At 49.7% G+C, this 26,411-nt stretch overlaps 1 protein-coding gene across 1 annotated transcript in view; it reads right to left on the reverse strand.

Moving 5' to 3' along the window:
• CNTFR (ciliary neurotrophic factor receptor) overlaps window positions 1-26,411 on the reverse strand; it is a 171,408-nt gene that overhangs the window by 103,347 nt on the left and 41,650 nt on the right. The window contains exon 2 of the mRNA XM_042862405.1: window positions 20,466-20,576. The gene's annotated coding sequence lies outside the window, so the exon portion shown is untranslated. The remainder of the gene's footprint in view (window positions 1-20,465; window positions 20,577-26,411) is intronic.

Genomic DNA, 26,411 nt, shown 5'->3' on the forward strand with positions numbered 1-26,411 from the left:
CAGAGGATCAAATGAGATTTCTGTGGCCGCACAGAGATGCTCACACGTTTCCCCCTCAGCTGCCCCTTCTGTGCTCCGTGCAGGGTGAAGCCCGACATGGGGCAGCATAGCCTTGCATGCAAATAATTTCTCCTGAAAGAGGGGTTTTCACATTGGAAAAACACAAGCAGGAGCATATTCCCATGCCAGGTGACCCATAGGACACCCAAACTTTTGCTAGAGCTGTACTGAGTCCCAAAACCACAGTGTCCTTGCAAAGCCTAGGAGTGCATAGTACTCTGATCTCTCTCAGTGCCAGGCTCTAGGCACAGCAGTTAATGCAAAAGGTCATTAGCAGGGGAGCAGGGCAGCACTGCAAGCATCCCTCATTTTACCTTCAAACTTCAGGATTTTATCCTCGTAGGCTTGAAAGCCCTCTGCAAACCAGACTGCTTGTTTACAAGTCAAAGAATTTAAAAGCTGTGCAGGACACTCAGGGCACGGCTCCCATTAATTTCACCAAGTTTTGCACATCTAAGCCAAGAGTTTTTGACTTAAAAAAAAAAGAGAAAAAAAAAAAAGAGGCTTGCTTCAAGGTAGAAAAAAAAGCCAAGAAAAATGAACTTTGCTTCCCCAGGCTTTTAGAAACAGAAGCAGTGAAATACAGCAGTTTTCAGAGGCATTCTCTGGGCTCCGCATACAGGTAAGGGCTTTTGGAAACTGAAATCATGAAAATGTCCACTGCTGCCTTGTCACAGAATATCTGCACACACACACATACAGCAGTGTCTGAAGAGGAAATGCAGAGAAGTCCAAGAAGTTTAATGAACTGTCACAGCTTAACTAATCCTCACTTTTGCTCACCTCATCCCATGAGAGGCTGGGAAAAACAAGTGTGCAACATACGGCAGCTCTCTCTTATCTGGATGGGCAAATAATTGAGTGAAGACTCCTGGGTCATTGTGAGGCATCGCCTGCTCCTCCACCAAGCATGACCAGAGCTGAACAAATACTTTGTGATAATTTCCCATGAAAACTTTGCATCTGCTTTCCAGAAATATTAAAGCTAAAGGTAAGAAAGGAGTACAGGAGGGGGACGGCTTGCAAAACAGACCCAGAAAGCCACAGACACGAGAATGGATTTGGTGCAGAAAGGTGTGGGTGCTATGGGACCTGGTGCTACCCATCATCCTGGAGCCCTGGTATCCCTGCATCCCAGAGGTGCCCCTGTCAAAGCAAGCTGCTCATGGGAGATGCAAACGTGTGCTGGCAGAGACACTGGGTAAATAACTGCAGCAGCACAAACATCACAAGTAGCCTTTTCTGGGTAAAGCAGCATCCAGGCTTTCAATTAGAGCTCAGGGCTCTGTTTTCTTAGACTCTTTCTCAAACTGTCAGGAGGCTTTACCTTTCCCATGTCCCTTACAAACACACGCACACATGGGCTCCCTGTCCCCCAAAACTTCCCCATTACAAAAACTGCTTCCTAGCTGTTCCCATAGCAGAAAGAGGAGAATTTCACTGTGTGAAGCATCAGCCACTCTTGTTTTCATAAAGCAAGAGTCTGGGTGTAGCATCATACTCTCATAACATGGACAGTGTTTCAGAGATGCCTCCAGGACACCTGGCACTGAGCTGGGAATGACTCAGACGAGGTCTGGGTACAGAAGCTAAATCACCCAAGGATCACACAGCCTAACAAGAAGGCAATCCCCTTGCATCGAGGAACTGCTTTTCTGATATTGCAAAGAAAATCCCAGTTCCAGTGAGTGGTAGTGGAAATATCAGCTACACTGCTGGCCTGTCTCATAGGGGTGATGCTTCGCCTTGTTCTTCTGCACCAGTTTTTGGAAAAGATTTGTGGGAAAAACGAAAGAGCAGAACAACGAAGGGGCTGGGAAGCCTGGTGGTGGTCCTCGGGGAGCAGCAAGGAGGGAGACGGCACAGATTGGCTTTTAATGTCTTCCCTGAGAAGACATTCAGAAGCTTCGTCTCAGACCCCCATCACCGTTAAGACATCACCCCCCCTAGACATGATTCTCTGCAGGAAAGCAAAGGGGGTGAGGGGATCTGCCAAACCCCTGTGTCTCAAAGGGGGGTGAGAGGAAGAGCGGAAATGAAAAACAAATCCCAGAGCTGAGGATGTGCCGTGATCCCGCCAGCAGGGTGGGCTCAGCGGGAGATGGGATTAACCACCAGCATCTCACAGAGCTGCCGGGGAGAGGGCCAGCAGGAGGGCAGCCCTGGCTGGGATGGCTGTACCAAGGGCCCCAGCGGGACCTGCAGGAGATGGACGTGTCCATGGTGGCACGAGGAGGGGACTGCCCCATGTACCACCCCTGCGCCGGCACAGGAGTGGAGGGGTTGACATGTAGAGGAAGGGTTGGAGAAGGAAGAGGGGAGATGATGGCACTGAAATATATATGAGATGAGACGGCTTGGCAGACACTTTTAAATCCACCCAGATGGGAAGCCACAAATAACCAGGTCCCCATGCACCATTAGCACATCACTTATTAATCCTCCATTAACAAAGGGGATGCAGATGGAGTACCATCCACCACTGTATTATTTTTTGGTGATTTCTCTTCCCCTCTCCAATCTTCTCCAAAGAAATCCCTCCTAATAACAACACCAAACAGTCATGTTTTCATTTCTCTTTTTCTTCTGTTCAGCTGAAACTTTAAAAGAAACAAACACAAGCAGAAACCTCTCCACAGCAGGTCTCCCTCTGGTCTTTTTTATCATTTTCTCAACACAGGACTTGAGGAAAGCCCAGGGTGCCTTTGGACACTTGCACATAACTTTCTTTTGCAACTCTGCCCACAGAAGCACATTCAAGCCTCCAACATTCTTTTATCCCAGGCAATTATTTGCAAACTGAGCTCAGACCCCACACATTACAGCATTGTTATTGTCTGTTGAATAGTTCCAATGGGCCAGCAAGTTGCTTGCAAAATTACCTGGTTTTCATCCATGGCTTCCATAGGTAACTGCCTCCAGCCATGTACAAGGCACTAAAGAATAATTCTGCATTGGTGTTGAAAATAACAGTATCATAGAATCATCACAGAATCATTAAGATTGGAAAATACCTCTAAGGTCATCTAGACCAACCATCCCCCTAACACCAATATTGCCCACTAAGCCATATTCATAAGTGCTACATCTCCACAGCTCTTGGACATCTCCACAGATAGTGACTCCACCAGCTCCCTGGGCAGCCTGCTCCACGTGACCACTCTCTCTGAGTAGAAATTCTTCCTAGTATCCAACGTGAAGTACTCTTGCCAATACTAACACACTGCAAGGTGCTTATCCACAATGCCCTTTGCTCAAGTCAGAGATACAGCTTGCTTTCTGGATCCAGTAATCATTTCACAAAACCACGGTCACAAGAGATGAAGAAGTTAAGCAACTCATATATTTATAAGACTTTAAAACTTAAAAAAGCCCTCAAACCAACAACATGTATACAAACATAAAAACACCACCCACACACACTCATACCACCTTATTTGATCAGAGCTCATAAAAACCAGATGCTATTTTGGAAACTAACTTCCTTGGGAAAATAAACTGCCTGAAGTAAATCCTGGGGCCAGCATAGGCAGCTGCCCCAGTGCACTGTGCCAGCCTCAGGACACACAGAGGCAGCCTTAAAGCCCTCTGCAGAGCTCTGCAGAGCAGTGAGGGATGGCAAGCAGTCACTGCTAACAGGGAGTTGGACCTGGTGCTGGGCTTTGGGGTGATGGAGGCAGCAGAGCAAAACGTGAAAAACTAAAATAAATGTGGATGTCAGCAGGTTGTCAGAGGCACCATAAAACGCACACAGCAAAGGGCTGGAGATGCAGCGAACGAAGTGCTGGGTGACAGCACAGGCTCCGTGCTGCGGGCTGTCAGCACCCAGAGGTGGTGCGGCCAGGGCTGGCGAGCAGGAGGGATGCAGTGAGGGGGGAGAGTGTGGGAATGGGGGTCACTGGCACACTCCAACCAGCTCCTCTGCGCTGCCTGTAGAGATGTGGTCAGCACGGCCCATGGAATGCGATGGAGTGGTTGGGTGGAGAATCCTGTCCTGGATACTGGGCAAAAGGGAGAGTGTGCAGCTGCTAGAGTGGGTGTGAGCACACAAAGCTCTACAAAAAGCCTACCCAGGCTTACCTTGTCCCTCTCCAAGATCCTCCGAAGTATTTATCTTACTACTTAGGATGAGCACTGTTGCAGCAGGGCAGAAACTCAAGCTGCTGTCCCAAATTAGCACTGTGTTAGCTCAGGACAGGACTGAAGCACCAACAGCCATCATCAACCCAGCCCACAGCATTTGCTTCTCACTTTTAAATCTTGGGCTTATCCTTGTCTAGATCAAGTCTAGTTTTCCTGCCAACAGAAAAGCTGTGCATCCCAGTGAGGAGGGGTGCACTTTTGCTCTCATCCCTCATCACAGCATCCCCCAAAAATCCACGTGAGCACAGGCAGCAGCAGAATGGCAAGCCCAGACTCTTTTCCTATGCTAAGCTCAGTGTTTCTAGCAGAGGCAGTGCAGGCTGCTACCCTCCATTAAATCACTCTGGGTGATAGGGAAGCCACTGAGAGCTCTGTCCCAAAGAGATCCCAAGGGCCTGGAAGAGCGTCCGGCATTGCACAACTCAGTGCAGCATCCCAGGAGGGGTCCAGCATCCAGTTGGCCGCTCAGGAGGAATGCAAGGCCCCAGTCCAGGAAAGCACATGCTGATCTTTCAGCACCCGAGTCCTCCTGACCTCTGTCATCTAGAGGAAACTAACTTCAGATGGTGAGGGAGAGAGGAAGGGAGAATTATCCACAGTAGAGCCAGGAGGGAGGGGAATGGGATGCCTCAGGGCTGGAGGTCACACAGGAAAGCACCATGAACGTGAAGCTGAGTGTTGGCAGGTCTCAGCCCAGCCCCTAGAAGGCTTTCCCTGGTGCTGCAGGCAGGAAAGGAACAGCAAGCTAGCTCCAACCACAGACCTGTGAGGTGTGGGTTTGCTCCAGGCTGTGTGGCAGCTTCCAGCCCCACGGAGCGTGAAAGAGTTCTCTGACCTCCCCTCTCAGAATGCAGGGAAAAACCTGATTTGTGCTGTTCTGCCTCCCCACGCTGCCCAGCACAGGCCATAGAAGCAGTCTGTAGGTCCTGCACTACAGAGCGATAGAAGAATTTATAATCCTGTATTTTTTAGAGGTGGGACTCTGTGAGAGCTCTAAATATTTGTTTCCCCAGCCTCCCCACAAACTGTTTTCTCCCAAGTTTTTGTATTCCTTCAACCAACATTTATTTTTGGAAAAATAAACCAGAACAAATGGCACTAAATGCAGAGGCACTGCTGGGAGAGCTCTGGTTCCCAGTGAGAACCTCCTGACACCACCAAACCCCTGATCCTGTTCCTCCACCATGGGAGATGGGGACAGTGGTGACAGTGGGGTCCTGGGCTGGTGGTGACTTCTTATTACATGCAGCAATTGGATCCAGATGGGAAGAGAGGATGGGGAGCAGTGAGAAATCCCTAGGCAGGGGATACACAACAAGGAGACTGAATTGAACTGCTGCGGGGCAAGGACTGAGGATGCTATTTTAGGATGAGGCACTGAGCACATCAGCAATTCTGCACCCACAGCCTTGCAAAATGCTAGTATTGAGGATACTCACATCACAGGAGGGCACGGATCGTATTTTCAAGCGTCAGCTTTGGAGAGTCCTACTCTCCCTCGCCAAATAGGAGCTTGCAATGGATGAGAATCTTTAGCAATCAATGTTGATGGAAAAAATAACCTAAATATTTAAGATAATCAGAAGAATAAAAATGAGAGTGGAACCTGCAACATACTATTTCCTGCCAGACATCAGGAGCAGCATATCCACATGATCCAGCAACAAAACCACTGCAGCAATCACATCAGCTTTACTTCTCCAAACCGTTCTGCAAGCTGTGGGCACATCTTCTGATACAAAATATGTCAGAGGGTCAGCTCAAGATGATGACAACTGAAAAACCTAACACCTTAGAACACAAAATCTTCACTCAGCTGTGAATTCAGCCAGAGACTGACCAACCCAAAATCTCAATACCAAATGAGACAGGAGGTGATGGTCATCCCACCACAGTTAAGCATGTCTTTGTGTTATGTTACCTCACATCCCTAATGGAGTTTCCTAGGCTGTTTTCTCACTCTGGACTGCATGAAGTTTATAGAAAAAGACAAATACACTGCAGCCATTACCTTGAATCAGCCCTTCTGACTATAATTCAAATGATAGCAACTGCATTTACTTCCTGAAAGGGTAAGACAAGTCAAAGCAAGGGAAACAAACCATGCGGAAAAGAAATGGGTAGGCAAAAAAATAAAGGCAATGAACAAACAGCAAGTACGTTCTTAGGACTGATTTCAGGAGACAGTTCTGACAACCTACTTTTCACATCAAAGGCAGGGGCTGTCCCTCACCGGATCTGAACAGCCCTGCCCCGGTACCACATCTTCCTCCTTGTACCAGTTTGGTGCTCACAGTCCCAAAACCACCCACCAGGAGACTCCCAGATTGGCCTGGGGCTCACCAGGTGTGGGACAGCTCCATCCAGCCATGCCACTTCCCGTGGCGTGTGGGATGTGCCATCCCATTGGTGACACGTACCTGAAGCTGTTTTCAACACCAGACAACCACCCCAAACTGGCCCCCAAACTTCTCCTTAATCCTAGCAGAACAGCGGGTTAAAGTCCCAATTACAGAACTGGAAACACAGTTACCCAAGAGAGAAATAAACCAATTACAAAAAAAGCCCAAAACACAATTCCAGATTATATTTAACACTCAAATTCCTCCTTAATTGCTCCAGTGTTTCAGCCAGTTTGCAGGGGAGGAGCAGGAATGGCAAATTAGCTCCCCCTCAGGGCTGCATCCCTCTGGGGATCTTTCCGAATTTACATTCCCATTGTGTTCTTTAATTAGTGCATTCCTTCAGCTTTTCTGAGAGTCCCAACACTTCCAGGGCTGTGGCAGTACTTTATAAATAATACGGGAATATTCACTGCATTTGTGTTGTGCTCCTCCCAGCATCCTGGTGGCTGTCAGCTTTCCTGAGGACCACACATAGTCCAGAGCAGCCCACCATCATCAGACCTAGATCTTATTTTGAGGGAATCTCACTGACCTCCTCTTCCTCCTTCTTCTGCCTTTCTTGGGGTCCCACCATCCCGGACAAGAGTTTCTCTCCAATTGCTTTGATTTGATGTGTCCCCATCACATGGTTCCCATGCTGGGATGGCACTCTGAAAGAAGGTCCCACGACTCTTTGACTGCTCCATGGCTTGAGCCCATCAAGCCTGACCCTAGCAGCATCGTGCCATGTACCAAGACACGGGCAACGCCTTCCAGCCAGAGACTTCTGCTGGACACAAAACTATGGGGACAAAATCATGGGGACAAAATTGTAGAATGTATTTAGACTTCAGCAAATCAGCCAGCCACTGCCCACAATAGTAGTGCAGGCAGAACCCAAAACCACTCATTACTCAAAATGGTGGGAAAGCCTCCAGCACCTCCGGGCATGCAGAGGTTCCCCCAAATAGCCCTAAAAAACTGAATGGGAACAAAGTCCAAAGGAAAGGAAAGACAGCTCAGCGCGATTGCGCATGGCAGGCTCCAAACCATCATTTTCCCAAGCCTCATTAGGGATGATTTATGAAGGCTGACACCATCGTTAACCTCTGACCACGTCCCATTGCCTGCAGGGCATTTCGCAACCTGCCCGCACTGTCTAGCAGCACGGCAGTGGATGACTGCAGCTCTATCTGTCCCCTTAGCACAGCCGGGTGTGATGAAGTCAGCTCATTGCATCACCTTACATGTGGCAACCTGGCCCGGGGTACGGTGCAGTGCTGGCTTGGGGGACAAACCCCACAGACTTGGCACAGGCACTGGGCAGTAATAACTCACCATTTGCGATCCCATCTGGTTCTGACACGTCCATTATTCAAAGGCATTTGGCAAAGACCTCGGGCAACTAATTTCCAGTGTCTGGGTCAGTTCACAAGCTTATGAATTCCCAAACTACCCTCTGTTCGTGCTCATAGCCAAGCACTGAACGGGATTTTGGCTTATTTCAAGGGAGCTAGTGTTTTCTTAAAACACCTGCCCTCAATGCCTGCAAAATCCCATGGATTTCCATCCCCATTTAGTGAACATATCTAGTCCTTCTCTAAGCTGGACTAAAGTGAAAATCCAACGAGTCCACAATGATACACGCTGACAGCACACAAGCCTCAGTATTGAAAAGTGGGAAAATTCCCCATCTTTTAGCAATTCCAATTCCACAGGTGATCTTCACAGAATCACAGAATTGAATCGGAATCAGAATCTTGTGCCATCAGAGACTCTGAGCCAGGGATGCATGCCTCTGTTCTCCTTTTCCAGTAACTGAGGAGCATAAAAATGGCAGAGCAGAAGCAGCTCCTACTTTGGGACCATCCCCAGTCCTTCCATTGAACATCTCTTTTCTTCCCCTCTCAGTAGGGGTCCAAGGATGCGTCCAGCCGCCCCACTTCCAGTCAGTCCTCAGCCCCATGGCAGTGCTCCATGGCCACGCTTGCTTGGCCAGATGACAACTGGTCCCACTGCCACTGAGTGCTTGCAGCTCTTAGAAACCACCTGGCATCACATTCCCGTTCAGAGGAGGAATGGGAGGTGCACATGTGGGAATAGGAGATGGGGGTTTGCTCGAGACAGCTCTGTGCTTTTGGCAGGACTCGAGGGCATTTGTTTTGAAGCTGTGTTTACATGCCTTTGATCAGACGTGTTTAACTTTTCTGGTGCGTGACAGCAGCAAAACAAGTTTGATACATGGATAATGAAACACATTGTGCGTCTGTACATGTAAACGGCTATAACAAGGCTGTGCACATCAGTAACTCAAGCTGGAGGCGGAGAGGGGGAGATGGAGATGGGGGGAGAATGCATCACGATGATGCCAGGGCGTTAAGAAAAAGCACTAACCCAGCAACAACAGCTCAATTGCAGCTGCAGGGTTGGCCAAGTGGAGCATGCCCCAAGAAGCATGCTTTACAGCATCATAGGGAGCTCCTCCTTACCAGCTATAACCCAGGGAGGGGCACCATGAAGGGCTCTCATTTCAGCACTGCCCGAGGACATTGCTATCAAGCTGTCCCAGCTGTGAGGTCCTCAGCAGCTCCTGAAGCCAGAGCTGCCTTTGAGAAATCTGGCAGTCAAAATCAGCAAGCAAAAAAGGAAAAAGAGCTCTCAGAGATAGTCCTAAAATAGCCTCTCCCTGAAATGCTATGGCACACCTGGCACAATTATCAAGGACGTTCTTGCATATGTTTAGACCAACTGGACCGCTAAACACCCTGCTGGCATTTCAAGCCTCGTAAGGCACTGAAAGCTTCCTCCTGGCATGCCAGTAAAGTGCAGAGAGCTGCTGGCTTCCTCCAGAGCAGCAGGACAGCACCGGAGCCATGTGCACAGCCATAAGCAAGGGAGCATTTCCCAGCATTGCAATGCAATGCCACGCTCTGAATGGCCAGCACTTATGATGACGTGGGGCAAAGCCTCAGCAGAGACACTGGGCTGCTCCTGCTAAGCACTGTGGAGGTGATCATCCCATTTTGGAGGCTAAAGGGCAGCAGAGGAGCATGGATGCTGAGCACGCATCACCACCAGCCTCTGCTTAAGAGCAGACCTGGGCATGTTAAATTTACTAGTGCAAATGCAGGCAGCGAGACTTTATAATACAGTCCCATGCTGACCATGCTTCAAGATGAGAGATGCCACTATTTCTCCGTGCTTAGCACAGCAAATGACTGGAGCATGCTGGCACAAGAGGTTTCCTAATGGCATGCCACCTCACTACACAACCTGTCAAGCCGACGCAGGCTTATGCGGTGGAGCACAGTTGGCAATAGAGGGGGAAGTGAATACTCAGCTGTGATAAATATTTAACGTGCTTTTAGTCCTGAAGAAGTGTAGCACTGAGGCCATCATCCTGTAAGTGAAAACCAAGGCTGATTAATGGGGGAAGGTACTCCCATTTATGGGAGGTTAGGATCAATCCCAATTCTCAGCTATTTGTTGAATCTTTAATGCTCTTTTTCGAGAGCAGAGTTTCTTGGTGAAGGGCAGCATCCTAATAAGGCTGCTTTAACGGCACGGATGTTAAGAGGGTATAAATAAAAGCCTTGTGAAAAAATAAACAGTGAGATGAAAAGGAAGGTTTTGCATGGTCACTGCATTTGTATGGCTTGAAAAAACAGCTCTGAGAAAGTCCCTTCTTCTCTGGAGGGCGGATTTGTCTCTTTCACAGCCTTTCCTGCCATCACAGAGCTGAGTCCAGATTCACTGCCAGGCTGGAAGGAATGGCTGCCCACGAAGTCAGAAAAGCTTCCCAACTTTCAGCAACCGCTGTGTTTGCAGAGGCAAAGCAGCTGAGTGGCTGTAATAAGTGTGCCATCCCTGCAAAAAGCTTCCAGCTGGGTCCCTGCATTTCCAGACTAACAGCTGCTCTTTGATCTTTCACCTCCCTCATTTCCCACTGGAAAGGTCTCCCCTGCCTCCTCCACACCTCAGTCCTCCTCTCAGTTCAGCAGACTCATCTCCTCATGCCCCAACCATTTCCCCTCCAAGAGCAGATATCCCACGCTGTCAGCCACCTCAATGGCTAAGATCAATCCCCTTTCTCTGCACTGATATGTCTCAACTACATCCCCTCCCTCATGGCCTCCAGCACCCCACTCTCTTCTCTCCTGAACAGATATCCTTCATTTGACAGGCACTGCCCACGGGTGCATCTGTGACAGCACTCCTTACCCAACACAAGGCAGCACAGCAGGACAACTGTTCTCCAAGGCTGCTAAATGGGCCCAGGTGAGCAGAGGAAGAGTAAAGCAGTCTTCACTGTCATGGGTAGGAGCCTGTTTTTGTTCGTACCACACAATGCAAAAAAGTCCAGTGTTGCAAGCAAGGCTGAGCAGAGCCCTTGATCTCCCTCAGCCCTGAGAAGGTAAAGACAGTGTTGCTGGCTTTGTCATGGGCCATTCTCACAGTCCCAAGCCAACAAAGAAAACAAGCGGCCAAGCCTCGTCTCCTTCATCAACAGACCTCAGGCACAAGCCAATGTACTGTGGGAAAAAGTACCCGCACAGCAACATGCATATCTGTGCCAAGCATTTGTCACCTCTCCCCATGACACATGGCTTCATGCCCTACCAGCACATCTCTCATCTCCTGCCATGCAGTATCCACCTGCTGATGTGTGCACAACAAATACATCCTTCCCACTCCAATCCTGGCTGGGCACTGGGATCAACCAGAATCTGAAAGCCAACTCCACTGTCAGCACTCTTCCTCATCCAGCCTTGTTAAGAGTGACCAGAAGCTGAGATACTGGACAGAGCCTCTGCTACAGGCTAACCTGCAGGTTGTCTTTGGTCCTCCTGATCCCAGCAGAATGCATGGAAGCAGGAACGCTCTCCTGCACACCACCAGTTGGCTGACAGGAGCTGACGTGCAAACCGCCAGCATTAGAGGGAGAATGAGCACCGGCGAGAAGCAACTCTATCCTGAAGGGGACAGGATTACATCGAATTCCCTTGCAGGGCTCCACATTCCTGCTGCCAAACCACACGGATTGACCGCACGGCTACGAGGTGCTCCCAGCACAGAGAAGGCACAACCAAGCCCAACCCTTAGCCAAACCACCTAGGTGTTCTGGCTTCCCTCCCCAGATCAGGAGACCCTTTTGCAGACCTAGGCATACCGAGGGTGATGGAAACAGGGCTGCTGTTGTTTACAGGCTGCTGGCAATGGTGCTGGGCACCCCACATCCCTCCCCCAGCCAGGAGCCAGCTCCAAGAAAGGAAATTACACGAGCCAGAAGGTTTGATGGAATGAGCCCATTGGGTGGCTTGAAGATAGCTATTAATGGAGAGCTTTCTCTAATTGCTTTTGTATAATCTGGGGCTGCTAGGCGGAACTGGGTAATAAATGAAATCCAATTACATTTTCTCTCAGTATTTATTTTATTAAGTAGAATTCATCAGCTGATGAAGGGCCCCTCGAGGTAATGGCTCATGACCTAGTGGAAGGCACTTTTTTTTTATTATTATTATTTTCCTCACTTGGGGAAGCAGATAATTCAGTTCCCCAGCAAAGGCAGGCTGGTCCCCCTGCAAACTCACTGTATGGGGTGGGAGTCACCATGCAGGATGTGCACAGCACCCACACTTTTCTCCAAGCAGTGTCCCTGTTCCTACTGCTGGAGACCCAGCAAGCTGCCAAAATCACCTTAAACAGAAATGGATCATCAGTACACAGCTTTCATGGTGGGTCCAGAGTGATGCTGCAGGGATTATTCCTACTGGGCATGGAGTGCTCTCTCAGTCTATGCCTGCCCTGGAGGCTGCAGATTTTGAGGGCAGCGCTGTTTCCCTTGGATCAGTGTGCAGCAGAGGACAGTGTTCTAAGTTACAAACTTTGGGCTCAGTAGAGGACACATCTGACTACCACCAAACAGGCTGCAAGCACCAGGAACTCACATCCACCAAACACACCCTCACACCAGCACATCCATAAGGACCAGCCTCACACCACGCTGCAACAATGAACATGAACCTAAAACACCCTCAAGCATCTGTCTTGCATGCACGTGCCTACTGCCAGCAGGTAAGGCAAGCTGGAAACACTTGGTACTGGCACCACTGTGATGCGCTCCAGCTCCTGAGCACAGCTTACAGGAAGGCACTGCTGGAGCACAGAAACTAAATGTGGGCACATGGATCCTTCTCTGGGCATGGAGCAGCAGCAAAACCAAGCACAGCAGAGGTCAGGAGAAGAGCACAAGGTCTCTGCTTGGTAAACAGAGTTCCAGACAACAATTCCATGGGACTGGGGTGGCCACCACAGCGCAAGTCCATTCCTCCTCTTCAGCCATGTGGAAATTTGGCTGCTTTCCACCCCATCTTCTCACCCAGGTACCAACTGCTGCTCTCCCAAACCCAGCGCCAGCAACAGCAGCAGCAGCTCACCCAGCCTCTCATTGCCATCTTGTCATACAAGCCATTCATCACCCGCCAGTGAGCGCTCGTTACAGACGACAGACTCTAGCCTCCATTAATTAATGGGAAATACTTCGAGAGGCATACACACATGCACAAATCTGTCTGAGCGATTTCCTTCGGCACCCATGTGGGCGCAAGCAGGTGCTGCGGCAGAGGTAGGAGCTGCAACCGGGCACAAAACAAAGAAACATCAATGCAACAAGAGAAAAACACGGCATGGTGGTGGCTTATTTTTTTCTGGAATGAGTATGAACTGCCCCATGGCAGCCCAACACAGCTCAGCCTGCACCAAACACAGCCTTCACACCGCGGGTTGAGCGGAAAACAGATGAAGTCAGAGCTGACAGCGAGCTGTGAGAGCAGTGCCACGTTTCCCCGCGCTGCGGCAGAAGCAGAGGGCGAGGAATGAAAGGGTTTCAGAGGGATCTTCTGAAGCTTGTCTGGCTTTTTGATTTTAGAAGAAAACCTAAAACCGATTTGAAATGAGATCTAAAAATCGTGTCAAAACCCGGTGCTTGATCTTTTTCACAAGTGGGCTTTCACTTTCTTCAGCGGAGGCTATTTGCCAAACACAACACAGAAACACAAGCTATTCCTGCTAATCCGAAGCTATTTTTCACCAAATATGTGATTCATCTGAAACCTTTCTGCCCGGCTCTGCTTTAGTAGCAGCTATCTGCTACACCGCCCAGGCAGGATTTATGCTCAAATGAGCATTTGTGAGCAACAGTCAGATGGGATTCATAGAGAAACGTATCATCAATAAATCTGTCAATCACTTCTCCAGCTCTCAGCACGGGGCTGAAGCCTCGAGTAAATACTCAGCACTTTGTCAACCTTTACCCCAGCAAAGTCTGGGTAAGAGACCTCAGGACTTAGCCTATTGATCACTTACCGTTGTTTGCGATGCCCTGTGTACGTTAGAGATGCTCCCTTCAAGCAAGATTAAATACCTGGCTTATGGCAATGGGATTCAGGAGAAATCATTATTACTTTTTTTTTACTAGCAGAGGAACACACACATCAAATTGCCCCATTGCCCATGGTGGTACCAGGGCCAGGTGACCACTGCTCTGCACCCATGCTTGCTCCCAGTGGGCTGTCACAGCATGTCCCAAGGCCACGGAGCACATTTCTGTGTGCTAAAAGCAGTTCTGTTTCTGCACCTCTCAGCTCCTCCGGTAGCGTTTTGTTGCAGTAACAATGGAGTGACAGCTTCCCTGCAGCTCTGAGTAGCATCCCCAGCTCAAAGGCAGCCTTAATACATCACTGCTCCCGCGCCTTTCAGTTCTTACATTTGTTTGAAGTTAAGCTGATCTAACTTGGGCGACTGGGCGCAGACAGAGTCGCTCAACCGAAGCGCATCGCAGAGGAGCTGCAACAGGCATTCAGCAGTGCTGACACCTCCCTGGCCAGGGGATGATGCTCACTACCCATTCTCCCCAAGCATCACTTAGATGCATTAAGACAGACAGAAGTGTTTATCCTGGCCCACCCAAGGGGACATCTGGGATGTTCCCCATCCTGCAATCATGCAGCTAGAAAACCCAGCACTCATTCCTCCAGCAGAGCATCTCCCAGAAGCATCTCCTCTCCACCGATTGCATAGAAAATCAGCACACCTTCAGTCTTCAAATTCGAGACAGACACTCAAGCCAAGCCAGAAGACAGCCCAATTGTCCCTGCAGCACAGATGTCAAGAGCCAGAAAGCAAGCAGAGATAAACTGACTGCAAAAAACTTTCACATGGGAGCCCCTGACTAGGTTTGCCTGGAAGGGCTGCGAATGCAGCACTGATGATGCTTCAGAGGGAATAATTACCCTTAGGTTTGTCAAAACAAGGTCTGCTGCCCACCATGCAGAAGCCAGGTGTGTTTGTTCCATACAACACATCACATTTTTGCTGATTGCTGGTGAGAAGTCAGGAGCAGGGACACCCTGCTGCAGGACACCCCACACAGCTGCTGCAGACTGAGCACTGCTTGGGATGGAAGATGCTTCAAAGGGAGATGAAGTCTCACTTTCTAACAATGCTTTGCCCTCAAGTCACCACCAAGCAGACCAGCATGCAAAATAAATATCTCTCTGCAACTAAAAACCTGCAGTTCATACCCCAAAAAAGACAGCCTGCAAGTGCACATCACATCATCACGGCACACGATGGGCTCACAGCCTGCAAACCCTGACACGTGCCCAACCACCAGTTGCTCCCCAGCTGCATGGCACTGTCAGCGTGGGCACACGTGTGCGAGGTGGCACGCCAATTCCCCAGCCCTCACCCACACAGCTCGCTGCATCGCGGGCAGATTTCTGACGCACGCTCGCCTCCCGCCTTGCTTTATTTCTGCCTTGTGCCCGACCTCCCCCTCTCCTCTGAGTACTTCTCCCGCTGCTGTTTGTTCCTGTCCTTTACAGCCCTGCTGCTGTCACTTGTGTAACCTTGCCTGTTTGGTAATTTGTGGCAATAAAGTGTCACGGTGGGGAAAAAATACAGCATCCCAGCGGCATATAAATCTCTGATCCATAAATTGTGCAGGCCCCACGTGCGTGCCCCTCCTTTTTTATGTAAGTGCTACGATTTAGGGCAAGGGGAAGAAAAAGAGCCAGCAATATGATCTCAGTGAAGGGCAGCACTGAGCCAAACTTGTTAGAGGCTGTTACACCAAGCCTAGCATGTGCTGCTAACTGTCCTGGAGCAGAGTGATGTCCCAGCAGCATGGAACCATCCTGCTGTTAGAAAGAGAGAAGGTTCCCACTGGCACCCCATCCCCATTGGAAAGGACAAGGGTAATGCAGCAGGTGCCTCACACAGCTTTCGCTCACAGGGCAGATCCCACTCCAGATACACCCCACATCTGCCCTAAGGGGCAGAGCATTGGGCATCCATCATCACAGTTCTCCTGGGGCCAAGACCCACAGTGGCTGTAATGCAATCTGGTGAGCATATAGTATTTCAGAGGGAGTGCTGTCCTCGTTACTGACGGTTGTTTCTTTTAATTGGAAAACACTGCTTGGCTCCATTAGAGCCCTCATTTACTGAATGATTGCCACGGTCATGCTGTAGCTCAGCAGTAAAAAGCCATCCCCAGTACTGCTGCTGCCTCTTGGCTGAGCCACATCTCCTGTGCCTCATCCTGCAAGCCACCCCCCTCACAGCCCTTGGCACATTAGGTTCTCACCTGCCACCCATCATATAGAATACCAGAAAGGCTTGCATTAAAGCCTCCTCCTGACATTGACATCTTTCTGGACATCCATGGCCTACCTGCGCAGCTAAGTTTCATGCCTGTGAATACAAACAAGCTGGGGAATGCACATTCACTAGACAGATAGCTTGAGAAAGTGTCATCACCACTTGAAAGCCTATATGTGGTTTCGTTACAAAGGTACCCACTTCCTGGCTTGCCCACTAGTCAGAGGAATATATGGTCAGAGCAAAGTGGCACCCTGGAGACAGGCTGAAGCTGAGCAGAGAGCAAGGGATGCTCAGAGCACTCTGCAAAAACTGTGTAGATGATCACATTACAGGGAGCAGAAATGTCCCTGCCCCCTGGCTCAGGAATGAGGCACCCTATAGAGGATGCGCTAAAATACACAGTCAGGTTTGGTATCCTAAACCTGCCTGCAGACACCTCCTTCTCTCCTGCAGCCCCAGGCCACTGAAGCACTTGCTTTGAGAACACCATCCCACCGCCACGGCTGGTCTTCGGAGCCCCAGTAACAAGCTGTTAATTATAAAAAATCCAGCAGAGGTCACCAAAATGGACGGGGGAGTTGTGGAAGACTGAGCTGGGCTCTCTGCAGCAATGCAAGGCAAGACGATAAGAGGCAGTGTGCTGTAGCTGAAAGAAAAGGCTGCCATTGGATGCAAGGAGAAACTTCTGCCTGTCCTGAGGGCCAGCTGGAGGACTGGCTCAAACACTTGCTCTCACTCAAGACATACATGGACATGCACTGCAAGACCTAAGCTGGGCTCAGGAAACACTCCTGACATTGAGGCTGAATGGTTTGTACCAGTTCAAGTGCTCTGTGTGTTACTTGAAGAGGGATGTAGACTTTTACATGAAACAGAATGGCTCTGGCCACACTAACTAACTAACCAGTAGGAAAAACCTCTTTTCTGAGCCACAATCCCAGGAGGCAGAGGATGGAGACCTCCAAGCTGTAAAGACTCACAGCCACACTTGACCTGAAACAGCGCTGGTGACAGTTCTGCTCTGAACTACAGATCTCCAAGGTCCATGTGGGTCTGCAGCAATGCAAGGAGATGAGATCACTGTTCACACCTTATTTTTGATCGCAGAGCACCTCGGGGCCTCTCAACCATGTAATTCTTGCCATCTGAAGGGCACGTCCCTCCTTCTGAACAAGGACAAAGCCCTCGAGCAAATGAGCCACCATCACCGGCAGTGCCTGGAGGGATCCATCTCAGACAGAAGGTAGGACAGATTTCTCTTCAGACCCTCATAAACACTGCTAAATGCTCAAAAGCTGCATAAACAAGTGACAGCAGCAGAGCTCTGGCAAGACATCTGTCCATCTATAAATAGCGCTCAGCCGCCTGTCCTTATCGCAGGGCTTTGATGCGTTTGGGGAGAGCATTTTTTTCCCCGTCTCTTCCAAGTCCCAGGCAGCACAGATAATGGGCTCGCATCGATCCAGCTCAAGTATTACTAAACTTCCTACTATCGTGGCAGCGCGCCAGCCTCAAAGAGGACAAGAGAACATGTGTCTGTTCAGAGCCAACCACAAGGAGCAGGCAGAAAATTGCTTTAGACTTTAAAAAAAAAAGAAAAGAAAAAAAACAGGTGCTTTTTGCAGATTTGTAGATCAATCTACAATGTATTTTAGAGGTTTAAAAAAAGTCAATAGAAACAAGATATATCACTGCTGCACAAGAGCCTGAGAAGTCGTATTTCTATTTATGCTTCTATGAGCACTGCACTGTGGGCTTGCCTTCCTGCTGCTCCCTGCTGAGGTCCTGCATTGCTTCTCCAGCAGCAAAGATGGGGCCAGAGGATCTGCTTTCACTAACTCTTTGGCTGTACCTGGAGCTGGTTGGGATCTGATGTGCCTTATATGCATCACAGCTGCACCTTATGCCCTGCTTGCTCTGCAGCCATATAGACATGGGCAGCTGCACCAGCACACTGATCTCCCACCATCTGGGCCCCCACCAACCTGGTTCAAGCACACAGACGCACCTGGGTTTCTTGGGATGCTCCTCGGTTTGGGTGTTGCTGAGATGGCCCCATGGTGACCACTGCTTCAGCCAATGCTGCTGTCCAGGGGACTTTCTGGCAACATCACATTGTGTACATAACGCAACAAGTACATGCCCACAGTGCACTGACTGCCAGAACAGCACGGTGCAATGGCCAGCCCTCTGCTGAATTCCCCAGGAATTCATCCCTCCTATGGACATGTCTGCCATATACCCACCACTCCTCTAGCACCACAGTGGCACAGCTTGCAGAAGCCTTAGTACTGACCTCCTCACAAGCCCTTCAGCTCCACCACAGAGCTCTACAGCACATTCTGCACTTTTCTCCCTTGCTTTGATTATTATTAAATGAGCCACACGACGTGCCTTATTAAACCAGACCTAAATCATGCCTGCCCCTCCCTCGATTCTGTGTAATGCATCAGCCATTAAACATGCAATTAGTCTGCATTCACAAATCCATGCACTGCTCACAGCGGGACCACTTGCCTCTGCTGCTGCCTAACGAGCCTCCAGGCAGCAGGTCCCACTGGATCTGGCCACAGCCATTCTTGAGGCACAAACAGTCTTCCTTTTCAGAGAAAGAAGGACAATACGTGCATCTGGACCCCTGAAGTTGATGGTGTATCATTGACGCACAGGGGGAGCTGTGGGATGCCCAGCTCTAGTTGCCCCAGAGCCCAGCCTAGGTCATAGCAAATGGGTAAGGCCGCAGCCTCCAATCCTTCCTACAGCCTGAAACACAGCTACAGCACAAACACCTTCCCCACATCCCACCTGACCCCAAACCCACGTCCCTCCATCCGCTTCCCATTCCTTTGCCAGGCTTGAGCTGCTCCAGCAGCACATCAGTAGTGTTGGGCTTTTATTCCTGCACTGCAGCATACGAGCAGGCGCCAGGGGACGTATCATTCAGCAAAGTCAAGGAAGCAACAAGCAGCGTTAACCATTAGCATGTGTGTACGGAGACCCCTAATAAACTCTCTTTTCCCTTGCTCCTGTCTGCTTTGCTTTGGGCCACTAAATCCAATTCGGCAGAGCTCAGAGCTTGTAACGAAGCTGCAACACATTTGTCAGATCCCCGACTAGACCCATGGCTAATTTTACAATGCTAATTTATCTCACCATATTATATCGCTTTCATTTCATCCCCCCGGATCCCATTACTGCCAGCGTACCTTGTAGCCAGCGTGTAACAGTAATTGGTATTATTAGCAACGTACTCTCCTTGTGCTGTTCTCTATTTGCAGAGCTGCAAGGAGAACTGTTGCTGGGTGGAGGATGAGGGACGGGAAGCAGTCCTTACTCCACACCATCCTACAGATGCCACCCCCAGGCACTGCTGATGGCAGTTCTGCTGCTGCAGACCAATGTGCCCCACCAGGTGCTGCCCACCCCTGTGGTTTCTCGCCTTGAGCTACATCCAGTGCCTGCACCCATGCCCAAATGCACTTGCAGGGTGCATTCCTGTCCTTGCCTAGGGCTCAGGGGACAATGATTTGGTTGATGCAAACTGAAAGAGGCCGCAAAACATCCCTGGGAAATGGGTTGCATGGGGGAGAGCAGTAGAAGCAGGCAGTGAGAATTCCTGACACTTGATGTCTTGGTGAAGTTTCACCTCTCTGGTGCAAGTGATTGCTTTTCCAAGATCAGCATAATTAAAACCATGCAATTTTTGCTAAGTGGGAGGCTATGCTAGTCAAACAGTGACAATCCTCATTTAAGATGCCTTTGCTTGGCTGTTAGGGACCCGCTAAAAATTTAATTCATCACTTTCATTTTTCAAGCCCAGCAGCAGCAAGCATTGGCTTTCCCAACTCCCAGCAAGTCTCAGCATGGCCCATATGTCCAAACAAGGCAGTACCATCACCACTCTTCCTTTGCTCCAGTAGAGCCCCTGTGGCTTAGGAAGTGACCCTAGACTTCTTCAAAAATGATGCTAGATTATCACAACGCATATAAGGCATGAATAGAAAATCTGACAACCTTTTGACCAGTGCTGGCAGCCATGCTGTTTTCCTAAGGGGACACAGCCCTACAGCATCAGTGGGACAAAGCTGGGCACAAGATAGATGCTGTATCACATGTGTAGGAAGGGTGAACAGAAAGGGCACCAGCTCTGATGCTTAGAGCATGTGAATTGAGGGCAAGGCAGGTAAGTGAGCACTTCAGTACACTTCTCACCTCTCCACTGGTCCTGAGTCCTGGGGGAGTCCCCTATTTATCATCAAAGGCTCCGGGATTCTTCTGGTTGCTCACGATCGGCTGAACCCCGTCACTTGGATCTGGGAGTTTCTTCAACAAAGCAGAAGAGACAGTCTGTCAGGTTATCTGGTGCAGCACTGCGCTTGCTTCAAGCATAGGCAATGAACAAGGGAGGGGGCATCTGTTTCCCAGCCCTGGCAGCCAGGGGTGACAAAAAGCTTGTTCAGATGTACAGCCCTCCCACAGGAGCATCCCAGTTCAGCCCCAGAGCATGCATCTGCTTAATTATTTTGATTTAGAGACATGAAACAGGAGAGGGGGAAAAATACAGCAGCTTGGGGCATCTCTAATCATCCTTCAAGACAGCAACAGTAGCCATCCAAAATAATGTAGCAGGACCAAAATGTCAGCCCAGCATCCCGGCACATGCCCACAGGTCTTGCGCTGCATAAGCCCTAACCCTGCAGGGCCTTACACACGGTTCCACTGTACGCCAAGGGAAGGAAAGAAGAACACACAGTTTTGTGGTACAGGTTCCCAGGACTACAAACGTGTGAGAGATGCTGTGTGATGTGCTGCCCAAAGAGGTGGAGTCTGGGGCATTCAGTGCCTTTGGTTACAACTGCAAACACACTTTTTGTGTTAGACAAACAAATTATCAGCCAAGATCTGCACTCATTATCTAGCTCTTGTGGCTGAGCTTCTTTGGTTCCCTCCTCCTTTTTAAGCGCTTTGAGAAGATTAAAAAAAAAAAAAAAAAAAAGAAAAGTACTATGGTTCTGCATTATTAAATATGAAAAATAGAAGGAGCCAAACTCCGCTGGCAGAGGAGAGCCTCAGTGCCGCTCTTGGGGAGACGTTTTCCCATGGGCGACTGCAAGCCTGGAACACGATGTGCTTTAATTAGCACCTGAGCTGATGAGCTCCATCCCAACCCTCCGCAGGACCACATCCAAACACTGCACAAACCCAAACTGCAGCCCCTGCCCACCCCCATCTGCCTGCAAAACCCAAACAAACAAATAACCCCCCCTACCTCCATTCCCCTCCTGATAAAAAAAAAAAACAAACTCCACTGGGCGCCTGATTGAGAAACGCTCATTTGCAAAGTGCTGGGAAATAATTAAAAAGTTTTCCCAGAGCTTAAAAGGAGGGCAATGGACCGTTTGTCACGCTGGCAGCGCGTGGCGTACCACAATTTATCATGCTTGTCAGGTGTCAGACACCAGGAAATTTAACTCCAGCTGCCCCGAGCCGAACAGCCGCAACGCCCCATCACTCACGAGCTGCCCCACTGGGCACCCCAGGCTGACAGGGTGCACAAGGGCTCCTTCCACCAAGCTCCTTTGCTCTGCAATGACAACGATGTGTTTTTTGTTGTTGTTGTTGTTGTTGTTTTTAGGGGGGGGGAAGGGTTTAAACCACAGATGGAGCAGAGCAGAGGAAGGCAGGGCAAAGCAAGCAGGGAGGATGCTCTGTTACAACCAGGGACCCTTGGCTGAGGGGTGTCCTTGGGACCCACTCACACCATGAGGATGGGCACAGAATCACAGAACTGTCTGAGCTGCAAGGGACCCTCAAAGGTCCAACTCTCCTTCACGGACAGGGACACCTACAGCCTGATCTGGTGCTCAAAGTCCCCAAAGCCTGACAGCCTGAACTTGGGTGTCTCCAGGATATCCCTGAGCCCTGTTCTGTTGGAACAAGCCATCTCTGGTACAGACCCCAGAGCCTTGCCTTCTCATCTTTGCTTCTCAAGGACTCAACCAAACTGAGGACCAACTCGGGTTTTGGAGGGACTCAGCAGGTGTGTCCAGAACAGGTGTGCACCTGAAATATCTAATTCAGGGCAACCTGCAGGAATTGAGTATCAGTGAGCTGAACTTCCCGGAAAACAGGATACAGCTCTGAGGCAGGCTTGTGTAGGGTGCAAAGGGCAGCACAAGCTCCACAGAAGGGTTTGCAGCAGCCCTGAGCTCTTGCAAGCACCCTAGACTCAAGGTCCCTAGTGCCACCATCAGGACACCTTATCAAGGTGACACTTGCTGGATAGGATCTGGCAGGGCTGTCCCCACAACACGCTCTTATTTTGGACACTTCCATAACAACATGCTGAATTAGGAAGATGCGATGCAAAAGAACTGGTGGTTTAGCTGCTTGTTGCATGTGTCTGTACCTCCCAGACAATCAATGGGGCTGAGGCATAGGGATATCCTAGCCAATTCTTGCTAATACTAATACTTATACTAACAATAATACTAATGCTGGGGGGGGGGGGGGGGGAAGCCTTTTCTCTCCCATCATTATCATACACAAAACTATATGGATCAGGGATCAGTGAGTTCTTTGTACCAACAGGAGGGACCCATAGCCTCCCATCAGTGAAGCATACCTTGCATCAGTTGAACTATGGGCTTGGCAGTCCTGCATGCTCAAAGCACTGAAGGTCCTGCGGGGAGCAGAGTGGCAAGTAGCACCTCTGCACACAGACTGTATACACTCCTGAAAGCAATCTGCCCTGGTCTCACAGTGCAAAGGTACTAGAGTTTCTTCAGCCTAACTGCAAGTACATGTTTTTTAAGCTACTGATAAAGTAATGTCTTTTTTTTTCCCCAAAGCTTGCCCTGAGAGCACCTTAAAACACTTCTCTGCTAAAAGTTTCCAAAAAAGTTCAGCTGGCAGCAGAGACATGCAAAGTTTCAGTCTACATTGTTAAAGACTGGCATAGTTTCAAGCAACTGAAGAGAGGGTCTTATAATCACAAGTGTCAGGCAACCTTAATTATATTATTTCCTGAAGGAATGAGTTTTCCCTGCTGAAGTCCAGAAGTTATTAAAAAAGTTGACCTCACTGGAGCCAATCAAGATGGAGACAAGAAGCCTGTGATGGATTCTTAAGGAGAATTCATGCATTTGCATTTTGTGGAGAGGGTTCAGGTTTTTAGGACAGGTGTCCTTGTGGGAGGAAGGACACCAGATCCAAGCAGTGGTTCATAGGTATCCCCTGCATCCAGCTCAGAGATCTTCATGCTGCCAAGACTTGCAACTCCTTATCCTCATCAGTGTGCTCTCATCTGCCCTTCTAGGTGAGGAAACCCCATCCTACCCTTCCCAGCTGCGCCACTGCTTCCCAGGAGCTGGCTAAGAGGATGAAGCATATCAGGAGGCAGAATAACTGAAACTGGGATATTCCTCCAAATTACTTGGAGAGTTTAGATCACCTGTTCCCCACAAAACCCATAACACCAATACTGTCCCCAAAAAAGCAACTCGGCCCCACGGCTGAGTGGTGGGTGCAGCATCTCCAGCAGCATGCACCTGGTGCTGGCTGCTTTGGCTGTGATGTCCATGGAGATTTTTGCAACTGAGAAAAAAGCTCTTTTAAAAAGTATGGAAATTCTCAACATGAGAGAGGAAGGGCAGGCTGAGCTGACCCCTGCCAATGTCCCAGAACAGAGGAGTATGGCCCAGGCTGGAGCATACCAGGGCTGGGCTGGCTCTGCAGGGCCCTCTGTTCCTTACAGCACCACATTTGTGCATCGCAGTAGCACTGCAACAGGCTGAAAGCACAAACTTTGTCTTACCCCTCACCCTGCTCACAAGCACTGCTGAGCTGAGGAGTACCCCATGCAGGAACCCAGATCCAAAAAGGGGCCGCAGAGCGGATACCATCTGCACTACAGGACCAGCTCCCCAGGTGTGTGCAGGAGCTAAATCAGACCTGTGCCAGGCACCTAAACCCACATGCAGGCACACAGAAGGAAGGCTGTAGGAAGAGCCTTGCCCAGCCCAGCACTCCCTGGGTGAAGGCTACACACAGCTCCCAGGGGGGAGCGAGGCTACGAGTGACCTCATGGGTTTCTTCCACCGCTGCCCTCTCACTGCCGTGAGTCACGGAGCAGTGACAGGCCATTTGTCAGCTCCGGTGGCATCATCGCCAATCTTATTTCTGAGCAGACATCTGACCTTGCTTGCATCCCCGAGACCCGTGTTACCGCATGGCGCAGGCAGTCTCATGACAGCTCCCAGGGGACACGAGGAGAGGCCACGGAGGTCATGGGGGATTGGGCTGTGACAAAGCCTGATCCTGACTGAGGAGGCACAGGATGTAGCCTTCAGATGCAGGGGGTGGGCAGGGTGTGCAGGCTTGTCCCACTGTGCTGTCCTTCTCCTAGCCCAAGACAGGGTTCTCCCATGCTGAGCGTGGAGCTCATTTACAAAGAATGTGTTCTGAAAAGGAGTAGTCCAGGCAAAACCTGATTTGTTCTCAAGTTGAGAGGAAAAAAAGACCTGTTTTCCTTCTTCTCATCTTGTAACCTATGTCTGTAGTATCCTATGTTTCAGCCCAGTCTGTTGAAAGCCCAGTGTGCAACTTGGTATCAACCACTGCACCCACACCTTCAGAGCCAGCCATGACCCACGCTGAATTTAAACTCACACAAAACAGAATCACAGCATCACAGAATCACATAATTGTTTGAGTTGGAAGGGACCATCAAAGGTCACCTGGTCCAACTCCACTGCAATGAGCAGGGACACAAATGGCTCCATCAGGTGCTCAGAGACCCTCCATCCTGACCTTGGGTGTCTCCAAGGATGGGGCATCCATCACCTCACTGTGTCAGTACCACCCCGACCGTAAAACACTTCTTCCGTATACCAAACCTAAACCTCCTCTTGTTTAGTTTGAAGCCAATTTCCCTTGTCCTATCACCACAGACCCTGCTGAAGAGTCTGTCCCCATCTCTCTTACAGCCCCCATTAGATGCAGACAAGCCGCTCTCAGGTCTCCTCAGCCTTCTCTTCTCCAGGCTGCACAGCCCCAGCTCTCTCAGCCTGTCTTCATAGGGAGCTGCTCCATCCCTGATCATTTGTGTGGCCCTCCTGTGGATGAGCTCTAACAGGTCTACATCTCTCTTGTTCTGAGCACTCCGACAGACGCTATGCCATTGGGGGACAGCATCCCTTTCCCCAGGTGAGAGAACACTGACATCATACCAGCCTGCCCTTCAGTTGCTGCTTGGACACCTCACGCAGCTCCACTCCCTGTACCTTTGGGAAGGACACTTGCTTGGTGTTGGGAAACATGCACAGGCTACCTGCCTCTGGAGAGATGTCACGGCTGCCCAGGGAGGTGGGTGCAGTCACCATCCCTGGAGGTGTTCAAGTAACATGGAGACATGGAACTGAGGGACACGGTCAGCGAGCATGGTGGGTGTGAGCTGGTGGTTGGACTGGGTGATCATAGTGGTCTCTTCCAACCTTAATGACTGTGTCATTCTGTAGCAGAGACAGGGTGCCCGAGCCAGTCTCGTGCTCTCTTACTTCTCCTAAGAGCAACAAATTAAAAATGACATGGGACTGGGAAAAGACAGACTCAGTTAAGATGAAGAAATCACTGCCATTAAACATCATTAGAATAATATGCCCAGAAAGCTTCATAAAAGGAGATATCATATGATTGAATGCTCTCCAGACTCTCATTTTACACAGACTCAAAACACCAACCAAGAGAGTCTTGTAAAATCCAGCTCTCACAACTTTCGGAAGGCTCTTTGTGGAATTATTATTTTTTTCTTCCCGAGGAGCTTTTTGGGTTTGCAATTGAAACTACAATTCTTTTAGTTCCTGGCGGGGTGTGTGGGGGGGGTACAAAATAAAAGGAAGGAAAAAAAAAAATCATTTTTCATTAAACTGAAGCAAATAGCGTTTTTACTTGTCAAAAATATTTGACACAACTCTGACAGACTCAACCAGACATAAATAAAAGATTTAAACCCTCACGCTTCAGCGCTTAAGTAAAACCCGCTGTCAGCCCCACGCTGCAATGAGCTCTTCCCTATGGGCCATGCTCCCCAGGCACTGCCAGCTTCATCCTGATGACAGGAGGAGGACAAACAGGAACCAGCCTCCCGCCGTCCCTTCC

This window comes from Lagopus leucura, unplaced genomic scaffold (assembly GCF_019238085.1).
Source record: "Lagopus leucura isolate 7727_CA_CO unplaced genomic scaffold, USGS_WTPT01 Super-Scaffold_650, whole genome shotgun sequence".
NCBI lineage: Eukaryota > Metazoa > Chordata > Aves > Galliformes > Phasianidae > Lagopus > Lagopus leucura.